This window comes from Coregonus clupeaformis, chromosome 24, assembly GCF_020615455.1.
Source record: "Coregonus clupeaformis isolate EN_2021a chromosome 24, ASM2061545v1, whole genome shotgun sequence".
NCBI classification, from domain to species: Eukaryota; Metazoa; Chordata; class Actinopteri; order Salmoniformes; family Salmonidae; genus Coregonus; species Coregonus clupeaformis.
In genome coordinates, this window is record NC_059215.1 from 1172915 (window position 1) to 1183953 (window position 11039).

Consider the following 11039-nt stretch of genomic DNA (forward strand, 5'->3'; position numbering starts at 1 on the left):
TAGGGCACATCGACAGATTTTTCACATTGGCACATATTACACAGCGATCCCAGCTTTGGTAAAGGGTTTCAATCCCCCCCCCCCCATCGAATTTACGGGATTGTTTAGTAAGGTCAGATTTGCCTAAGAAAAAAAGCATTTCATTTCATGTCTATCATACCAGATGTCAATTTCCCTTGTCACAACTGCATCCATTGCTATGCCATGATCAGAGGGAACGCTCTTATCCATCCCCATTTGGGTATGAAGGTTCGAGGTAGAATAACATGAAACTCAAAATGTGTTGGATATCTGTCTCCTTAAATGTTCCTGTAACTTTTATTATGTGGGTAAGACCAAACGCGAACTTAAGACAAGGATATTTACATTTCAGTCATTTAGCAGACGCTCTTATCCAGAGCGACTTACAGGTGCAATTAGGGTTAAGTACCTTGCTTAAGGGCACATCAACAGATTTTTCACCTAGTCGGCTCAGGGGATTAGAACCAGCGACCTTTCTGTTACTGGCACAACGCTCTTAACCACTAAGCCACCTGCCGCCCGTGAGCATAAGATCCACATTCACAACCATGATAGAAAATTCCCCCTGTTACCAGGCATTTCAATAATCCATAATCATGAACTAAGTACCTCACGTTTATAAAGGGCGTTGAATTGGTGAAGACGCCACCTAGTGGAGGAGATGGGGATAAATGACCTCTCCAAAGAGAGACATATTGGATAGACCGCTTGGTCACTCTTGCCCCAGCAGGCCTCAATGAGGAATGGTATTTTTCTCGTTGTTGTTTTTTTTTTGTAGTATGTTCTAAATAGGTCAAACATTTATGTCATCGTAATGTAATTGTATTATGTGTCTATATGTCTTTATTAGATTGTCATGTTTTTCCTCCCACAGCGCCCCCTGCTGGGATCTCTTGATTGGGGCCAATACTGGCTGGGAATTTAGAATGATGCCCCCACCTGTGAGGTTTTGTTGTCGTGACGTTGATTGCCTTTGCCTTGCACGCTACAGAAGGGCTCATACCCCCCAAACGTTTGTTTGGCAATAAAAATATGTCAATTTATGTTTATTTAATGGAGTGCTGTCCAGTTTCTGTTCTTTGAACGCCACACAGGTCCGGCACCACGAGGGTGCGAAAGGGGGCCCCCTCAGTTGGAATATTGTACCCCCTCAGTTGGAATATTGTGCCCCTCAGTTGGAATATTGTACCCCCTCAGTTGGAATATTGTACCCCCTCAGTTGGAATATTGTACCCCCTCAGTTGGAATATTGTACCCCCTCAGTTGGAATATTGTGCCCCCTCAGTTGGAATATTGTGCCCCCTCAGTTGGAATATTGTACCCCCTCAGTTGGAATATTGTGCCCCCTCAGTTGGAATATTGTGCCCCCTCAGTTGGAATATTGTGCCCCCTCAGTTGGAATATTGTACCCCCTCAGTTGGAATATTGTGCCCCCTCAGTTGGAATATTGTGCCCCCTCAGTTGGAATATTGTACCCCCTCAGTTGGAATATTGTACCCCCTCAGTTGGAATATTGTACCCCTCAGTTGGAAGGCCAAGGCCACTGGGCCGACGCTAATCACCGAGGCCAAGGCCACTGGGCCGACGCTAATCACCGAGGCCAAGGCCACTGGGCCGATGCTAATCACCGAGGCCAAGGCCGCTGAGCCCAGTAGCAAAGGCACCTGAGCAACCGTCTTGCAGCCTGGTGACATAGGAGGTAACCAACCCGAGGAGGGGCCTGCAGCCGCCAAGACCGAACCTAGCAGCAGCGCCGACGGTATATTACAAGCACCGACGCCTCCGTTAGTGCCTGACGACCTCGGTGATGAGGAGCCAGCGCAGGTTTGTCTGGGGAAATACCCAACCCGCCTGTCCTGCGGGAGAAAACTGGCATTTTGTAGCGCGTGGTTCAAAGGCAGAGGGTGACTGGAAAATTCCTGCAAGGCAGATGCAGTTTGATGAGTTCTGGGAGAAATACAAGCACACTTGGACACCCCCCTGCTCCAAGCAAACGGCAAAGAGTAGTGAGTAGTAATCTGAAAGAACATGTGGTGGAAACACCAATGGGCCAGCTAGAAGAGGACAGTGAGAGGGAGTGGAACAGACTGTTTTTCAGCACTCTGGATGCTGCACTGAGAGAAATGTCAGCAAGATTTAACGAAACGAAACAGACAACTCGTTGAGGCCCTGTGTGCCTCGCACCAAGAGAATGAAACCTTTATGGATGTGGAAAAAGTGGAACCACTGCTGGACTTAATCTCAGGAGATTTTGTGAAAAACTTGAGTTTACTGTCGCACGCCAGTTTCTACAGACTGAAATCGCCCGATCTGGAGAAGTGGAAATGGACAACGCAGAGCATTATGGGTAGATACTCCTGGCCTCTAACAGCAATGTCTACTGTGATGATGGCGTTGAAGCTGGGATTAACATTTGGAGCATCCACGGCAATTTGCGAGAAACTATTTTTCAACATTGAAAAACGTATTCAGTGAGCACAGACGGAGCATGATGCACAGGAGGAAAAGCGCAGCTGATTCAACTGGCATTTGAGAGGGGATCTTACAAGCAAATTCCGTGGGGAGTGGAACGAGAGACTGCTGAGGAGGTTCAACACAGCGTCAAGGCGGCTGCAACTCTTTTGAATCTGGGTAAGAACAGGCAGCGGCTGCAACTCTTTTGAATCTGGGTAAGAACAGGCAGCCTGGCTGGGCTTGTATTATTTAGTTATTTGCTAGCTTTTGGAAATGCGTGGCAAACGTCAGAAAAAGGCGTAGATGTGATTTTCTTTATTGCCTGTTGCTGCCAAGTCTACTGCTTGATTTCTGTGATGTGATTGGATTGGAAATGTTTGGTTTATAATAATAAATAATAATAATATGCCATTTAGCAGACGCTTTTATCCAAAGTCGCTTTAGTGTTGCCATAAACAACTCGTTGCTAGATGGGTGTACCTAATAAACTGGCCACTGAGTGTCTGTTGCCCTAAGAGTTGTGAAAAGTTGGTAGAATCTTATTCCAAATGATTCACAGCTGTAATGTCTGCCAAAGGCGCTTCCATCAAGAATTAACTCTGGGGTGTGAAGACATACGCAACCAAGACGTCTTTAATTTTTCAATAGCTACCTTCATCAATGTAATGCAAAGCACCTCTTCTACATTATAAAACAACATGTTCTTACCCAGATTCAAAAGAGTTGCAGCCGCCTTGATGCTGTGTTGAACCCCCTCAGCAGTCTCTCCTTCCACTCCCCACGGAATTTGCTTGTAAGATCCCCTCTCAAATGCCAGTTGAATCAGCTGCGCTTTTCCTCCTGTGCATCATGCTCCGTCTGTGTTCACTGGGGTGTGAAGACATACGCAACCAAGACATTTTAGTTTTTCATTTTGTATTCATTTGGAACATTTTCACACCAAAAATATTTCGGTAGGAAGATCGGTGAAAAAAATAAATAAAGAATGTGCAGCAAAAAGTGAAGACTGTGCGTAGACCTTTACTACAGACTGTATATCCATAACAGATTATATTTGGATACAAACTGAAACAAGACAGCAAAGTACATACATTTTTTTATAATATTATCAAAATAAACTACATGTATCAACTAAGTAAACAATAAACCACTACATATAGTAGGTAAGTAGTAAGTACAAATCAATCATCAACAACTGACAACGTCAGCAGTCCATCAACGTCCAGTATTATTACCCAAGATGGCCGCCTTCTGCCTTCAAGCATTTCTCAGAGGAAGAAGGGACAGGAAGTCTTGGTTACATTTGGCGTAGTCGGCAGGATGTCGACTATTCCTTTATCTTCCGTGGCTTTAAACGTCTAGGGTGGATGGACATGAGACCCGTAACATAATTCATGCAAATTAGGATGATGACATGGAACAGTGAGAACGAAAAATTACACGACAACCATAAACTACCGTCAAACATAAAATGTTTATTTGTGAACACACGGTAAAGGTTTGGGAAAAAGGGCTGAGCAGGACCCAAGAAATGAAACAATAGTGTAAAACACCCCTAAACTGATCTTGCCTGCCTCAAGAACCGCTAGGCTACTGCTACTCATACAAAAATACAGGGGGTGGTCCGCTCAGGTCTAACTAGTGTTTATAGACAGTTCTTCCTACGGGTAATGTATGCCCAAGGGCAGCTGGCTTAACTTCCCCTTTTCCCAGAAACACACAAAGTTACCAAACAGAGTAACCAGCAAATTAATGAGTACTCTAAACACAGGACATCACAGTATCCATACTCACATACAGAAATTAGTCTCTAACAAAATTACCAAACAGAGTAACCAGCAACTTAGTGAGTAAACAAAAAACAGGACACCACAGTATCCATACTCACATACAGAAATAGTCTCTCTCTCTAACAACAAACACAACTGACCGGCTTTTATACAATGGGATGTGTGATTGAAAAACCAGCAACAGGTGGTGCAATGCAGAGGAATGTTCACTGATTGGTCCACATTAGCAATCAGCAGACCCCTCAACGACCACCAATCAGGAACATACAGGACACCTGTTATTAGGGCAGAAGGAGAGGAAACACAAAAAGACACAGGATACCTGTATCCGTAACAGTGGGCATAAAGATCTTAACCTCTCCCATCTCAGCCAGCAGGGTGGTGTTGAAGGTGTTCCTCTGTCTCTCTGCACGTGGCCATGAAGATCTTAACCTCTCCCATCTCAGCCAGCAGGGGGGTGTTGAAGGTGTTCCTCTGTCTCTCTGCACGTGGCCATAAAGATCTTAACCTCTCCCATCTCAGCCAGCAGGGTGGTGTTGAAGGTGTTCCTCTGTCTCTCTGCACGTGGCCATAAAGATCTTAGCCTCTCCCATCTCAGCCAGCAGGGGGGTGTTAAAGGCATTCTGGATGTCTTGAGTGAAGGTCAGGTCTTCCCAGATCAGAGTGGTTCCTGGGCGACAGAAGTGTTGCACGGTAACCAACAGCTCCTCCAGGTAGTCATGGAGATAGAAACTCTTATCCAGAGCGACTTACAGTTAAGTGAGTGCATACATTTTCTTACTGGCCCCCCGTGGGAATTGAACCCACAACCCTGGCATTGCAAACGCCATGCTCTACCAACTGAACTACATCCCTGCCGGCCATTCCCTCCCCTACCCTGGACGAATTGTGCACCGCCCCATGGGTCTCCCCGTCGCGGCCGGCTACAACAGAGCCTGGATTCGAACCAGGATCTCTAGTGGCACAGCTAGCTAGTTTGCAACGCCAGGGTTGTGGGTTCGATTCCCACGGGGGGCCAGTATGAAAAATGTAAATTTATGCACTCACTAACTGTAAGTCGCTCTGGATAAGAGCGTCTGCTAAATGACTAAAATGTAAATGTAATATCCTTCATCACTATGCTCCAGAGTCTGCTCATCACATCCTTGGCTACTTCCCTCCTCTTCCACCTCCTCCTCCTCCTTCTCCAAACTCTTGTCTTGCTCCTCTGACCTGTCTTTCTCCACAACAAACTCCTCAACCCAGACTGGTCTCTCTTGCTGCTGGGACATTTGAGTCCTTAGTGTCTGACTCCTCTGAACAAGAAACATAAGAAAACCACAAATCACGTAGCTAGACAAAACAAAACAAGGTCCCTGGTGTTTTGTACCTTGTATTTTGACAGTGGGTTGAATGCTCACCATGGCCTTGGAGCTTAGATTCAGAGGTAGAATCCTGCTGTTCCTGGTCTCTGCATCCCTCAAACAAACTATTTTTTGTCTGTCCTTTTCCTTCCCCTCCTCCAACTCACGGTCTTCCTCTTCCTCTTCCTTCACTAAGACCTCTTCGCCTTGTTGTAACGATGAGTGGATTCAAGGCTCCTTAGTTGTGGCTGGTGGAAAACAGATATCCCCTAAGGATCACATTCCAGGCCAAGATTCACAGTTCTGTTATTAACGGCGCCCCTTTAAATAATCGCGTCATTCTCAAAAAGTCCTGTGAATGTGTTGTTGTATTTTACCTGAGTAAAGCCTATTCATGTTACATTTTACATTTTAATCATTTAGCAGACGCTCTTATCCAGAGCGACTTACATGAGCAATTAGGGTTAAGTGCCTTGCTCAAGGGCACATCGACAGATTTTTCACCTAGTCGGCTCGGGGATTAGAACCAGCAACCTTTCGGTTACTGGCACAACGCTCTTAACCACTAAGCTACCTGCCGCCCCATATTTAACTTCTCACCTCAGTAACGGTATTGTATTCCATTTGTATGCAACCGCATTTTCCAACTTATTTAGTCTAGTAAATAAAACCCTGAATGAGTTGTTTGTGGCATTGAGTTTATTTGTGAGCGATTTGGGTTCTTGAGGTTCCAGAGCTCAATAACTGTCGTGCTGAATGTGGATGTGGTGCAGGAATCAGGCGCAGGACACAGAAGCTTAGTCCAACAGACTTTAGTAACAAAAATACAAAACGAGCCTCAAAAGAGTCCGGAGGCGAGCGATTACGCACACAAGGCGTAAACTACAAAATACAAAGCAAACGCACAAAACCTCTTCAACACAGAGGAGCGAAACTAACAGCAACAGTAGACAGGCGGAACAATAACACACAACACAAGACTAACCAAACGAGAAACCTTATAGGAGACATAATCAACCAAACAGGAAACAGGTGTACACAATCAGACAAAACCAAACAAACATCGAAAACATCAAACGGTGATAGCTAGTACTCCGGAGACGACGACCGCCGAAGCCTGCCCGAACAAGGAGGAGGAGCAGCCTCGGCCGAAACCGTGACAGAATGAGAATATAGTAACTGACCGATTTAATATTGTTGATAGTATTAACACTATAAACAGTTATTTATAACTACTGATGGATAATTCAAGGGTCTCTATATCCAACCCTTGATGGTGCCCCTCTCAGATGAATCTGGATAGGATAACCAAATTAATCAAATAAATCAGATCATTATTCCAGTAATGAATCAGTAAATGATCTGGAATATTAATTAGCTGAAAGTCGCAACATCCTCCTTTTAAGTTTTTGTGCTTTTCTTCAGCTTCCTTGTTACGATGGTGGTCTTTTCCACCAACTCCTCCTCTTCCTGTTGTGTTCCTCGGACCAGCTCTGGTTCCTCCTCTGTTTGTCGACACGTGGCCTTAAAGATCTTTACCTCTCCCATCTCAGCCAGCAGTGTGGTGTTGAAGGTGTTCTGGAAGTCCTCAGTGAATCTCAGGTCTGTCTCGAAGGCGGACCTTGTAGGCCCAGATCAGAGTGGTTCCTGAGGACCACATTAGGAATATGCGTTGTTTAATGCTTTCATGCATTATACTCTGGGATTTGTTGTACTTTTAAACTGTTCAATGAATCAACCATTCAACCAACCAACCAATCACCTGGACGGCAGAAGTATCTCATTGTGAACAGCAGCTCTTAGGACCTCCTCCACCTTGATAGGACCTCCTCCACCTTGATAGGACCTCCTCCACCTTGCTAACCACCTTGATAGGACCTCCTCCACCTTGATAGGACCTCCTTCACCTTGATAGGACCTCCTCCACCTTGATAGGACCTCCTCCACCTTGATAGGACCTCCTCCACCTTGATAGGACCTCCTCCACCTTGATAGGACCTCCTCCACCTTGATAGGACCTCCTCCACCTTGATAGGACCTCCTCCACCTTGCTAACCACCTTGATAGGACCTCCTCCACCTTGATAGGACCTCCTTCACCTTGATAGGACCTCCTCCACCTTGATAGGACCTCCTCCACCTTGATAGGACCTCCTCCACCTTGATAGGACCTCCTCCACCTTGATAGGACCTCCTCCACCTTGATAGGACCTCCTCCACCCACCCATCCACCCATCCATCCACCCATCCATCCATCCATCCATCCATCCATCCATCCATCCATCCATCCATCCATCCATCCATCCATCCATCCATCCATCCATCCACCCATCCATCCACCCATCCATCCATCCATCCATCCATCCATCCATCCATCCATCCATCCATCCATCCCGCCTACCCATCCATCCATCCATCCATCCATCCCGCCTACCCACCCATCCATCCATCCATCCATCTGCCCACCCATCCATCCATCCCGTCTACCCACCCATCCATCTGCCCACCCATCCATCCATCCCGCCTACCCACCCATCCATCCATCCACCCACCCATCCACCCATCCACCCATCCACCCATCCATCCACCCATCCATCCATCCATCCATCCATCCATCCATCCATCCATCCATCCATCCATCCATCCATCCATCCATCCATCCATCCCGCCTACCCATCCATCCATCCATCCATCCATCCCGCCTACCCACCCATCCATCCATCTGCCCACCCATCCATCCATCCCGTCTACCCACCCATCCATCCCGCCTACCCACCCATCCATCCCACCTACCCACCCATCCATCCCGCCTACCCACCCATCCATCCCGCCTACCCACCCATCCATCCCGCCTACCCACCCATCCATCCCGCCTACCCACCCATCCATCCCGCCTACCCACCCATCCATCCCGCCTACCCACCCATCCATCTGCCCACCCATCCATCCATCCCACCTACCCACCCATCCATCCCGCCTACCCACCCATCCATCTGCCCACCCACCCACCCATCCATCACCACACCCACCACCACCACCTTAATCCTCATCATCATTCGTCATTACCTAGAGAGGAACCAGGCTCTGAGGGGTGGCGAGTCCTCTTCTGGCTGTGCCGGGTGGAGATTATAAGAGTACATTTTACATTTACGTCATTTAGCAGACGCTCTTATCCAGAGCGACTTACAAATTGGTGCATTCACCTTATAGCCAGTGGGATAACCACTTTACAAAAAAAAATTGTGGGGGTGGGGTGGGGTAAGGGGGGGGTAGAAGGATTACTTTATCCTATCCCAGGTATTCCTTAAAGAGGTGGGGTTTCAAGTGTCTCCGGAAGGTGGTGAGTGACTCCGCTGTCCTGGCGTCGTGAGGGAGCTTGTTCCACCATTGGGGTGCCAGAGAAGCACATGTAGAGAGAGAGAGAGAGAGAGAGAGAGAGAGAGAGAGAGAGAGAGAGAGAGAGAGAGAGAGAGAGAGAGAGAGAGAGAGAGAGAGAGAGAGAGAGAGAGAGAGAGAAGAGAGGAGAGAGGAGAGGAGGAGAGAGAGAGAGAGAGAGAGAGAGAGAGAGAGAGAGAGAGAGAAGAGAGAGAGAGAGAGAGAGAGAGAGAGAGAGGAGAGAGAGAGAGAGAGAGAGAGAGAGAGAGAGACAGCAGGTCGGGGACAAGGTAGCATGTCCGCTGAACAGGTCAGGGTTCCATAGCAGTAGGCAGGACAGCAGAAACTGGATCAGCAGCATGACATTCAATTGGCTGATGTAGTCTTCCTGCAGTCACATGACCAGATCGCCCTCTAGTGGCCTCATGGGTGGAATGTTATTCATATTGTTCAGAATTCCATAATTTATAAACATTCTTTCAATAAACCCTCAGGAAATCCCGTGTTTCTATGTCAAACGATTGTGTTATATTTCAGTCTTCTGTGATGTATATAAAGTGTAATATTGGGATGCAAACTCAACATTGAATACATTTCAACTCTATATCTGACATGGTACAGGTGTCTTCTTTTTGTTAAGCCCATAACCATGTGTCTGAGGTGGATACTTTAGTTTCAAAGTAGATTTGTTTAAGACTACCAAGAAACACTGTGTGACCCTGATTTAGCCCACTGCAGTAAAAGGTTATTGAGATGAAATGGTCAGCCCTGTTACGGTCAGCCCTGTTATGGTCAACCAATGGTACGGTCAACCCTGTTATGGTCAACCCTGTTATGGTCAACCATGTTATGGTCAACCATGTTATGGTCAACCATGTTACGGTCAACCCTGTTACGGTCAACCCTGTTATGGTCAACCATGTTATGGTCAACCATGTTATGGTCAACCATGTTACGGTCAACCCGTTTAAATCTCATATCTTGGACCCCGAACAGACCCCACAACAGTTCTCCAGGGGGAATTTGCAACTCTGACCTCCATTAAAATCTGTTTTGATTTTGTGAGTGTTTGGCCTGGATATGAGAATTTGACCTGGATCCTCCGGCTCTCAGGTTTCTGACATCGTTAAAACCAGGGCTCAATCCCAATACCCCCCTTAGCCCTCCCCCTTCGTTTTCAAGTGCCCTCGGTGGGATAGTGCCCCTCAAACGGAGCAACTAGTGGTAGGGAGAGCTACATAACCCTATGGAATGGGACATCTACTAGCAAACAGCAGACGCGCCAAAGGATAACCTAGCACTTCAAATCAAATCAAATCAAATCAAATTTTATTGGTCACATGCGCCGAATACAACAGGTGCAGACATTACAGTGAAATGCTTACTTACAGCCCTTAACCAACAGTGCATTTATTTTAAACAAAAAGTAAGAATAAAACAACAACAAAAAAGTGTTGAGAAAAAAAAGAGCAGAAGTAAAATAAAGTGACAGTAGGGAGGCTATATATACAGTAAAATAAAGTGACAGTAGGGGAGGCTATATATACAGGGGGTACCGTTGCAGAGTCAATGTGCGGGGGCACCGGCTAGTTGAGGTAGTTGAGGTAATATGTACATGTGGGTAGAGTTAAAGTGACTATGCATAAATACTTAACAGAGTAGCAGCAGCGTAAAAAAGGATGGGGTGGGGGGGGCAGTGCAAATAGTCCGGGTAGCCATGATTAGCTGTTCAGGAGTCTTATGGCTTGGGGGTAGAAGCTGTTGAGAAGTCTTTTGGACCTAGACTTGGCACTCCGGTACCGCTTGCCGTGCGGTAGCAGAGAGAACAGTCTATGACTAGGGTGGCTGGAGTCTTTGACAATTTTGAGGGCCTTCCTCTGACACCGCCTGGTATAGAGGTCCTGGATGGCAGGAAGCTTTGCCCCAGTGATGTACTGGGCCGTACGCACTACCCTCTGTAGTGCCTTGCGGTCAGAGGCCAAGCAGTTGCCATACCAGGCGTGTGATGCAACCAGTCAGGATGCTCTCGATGGTGCAGCTGTAGAATTTTTTTGAGG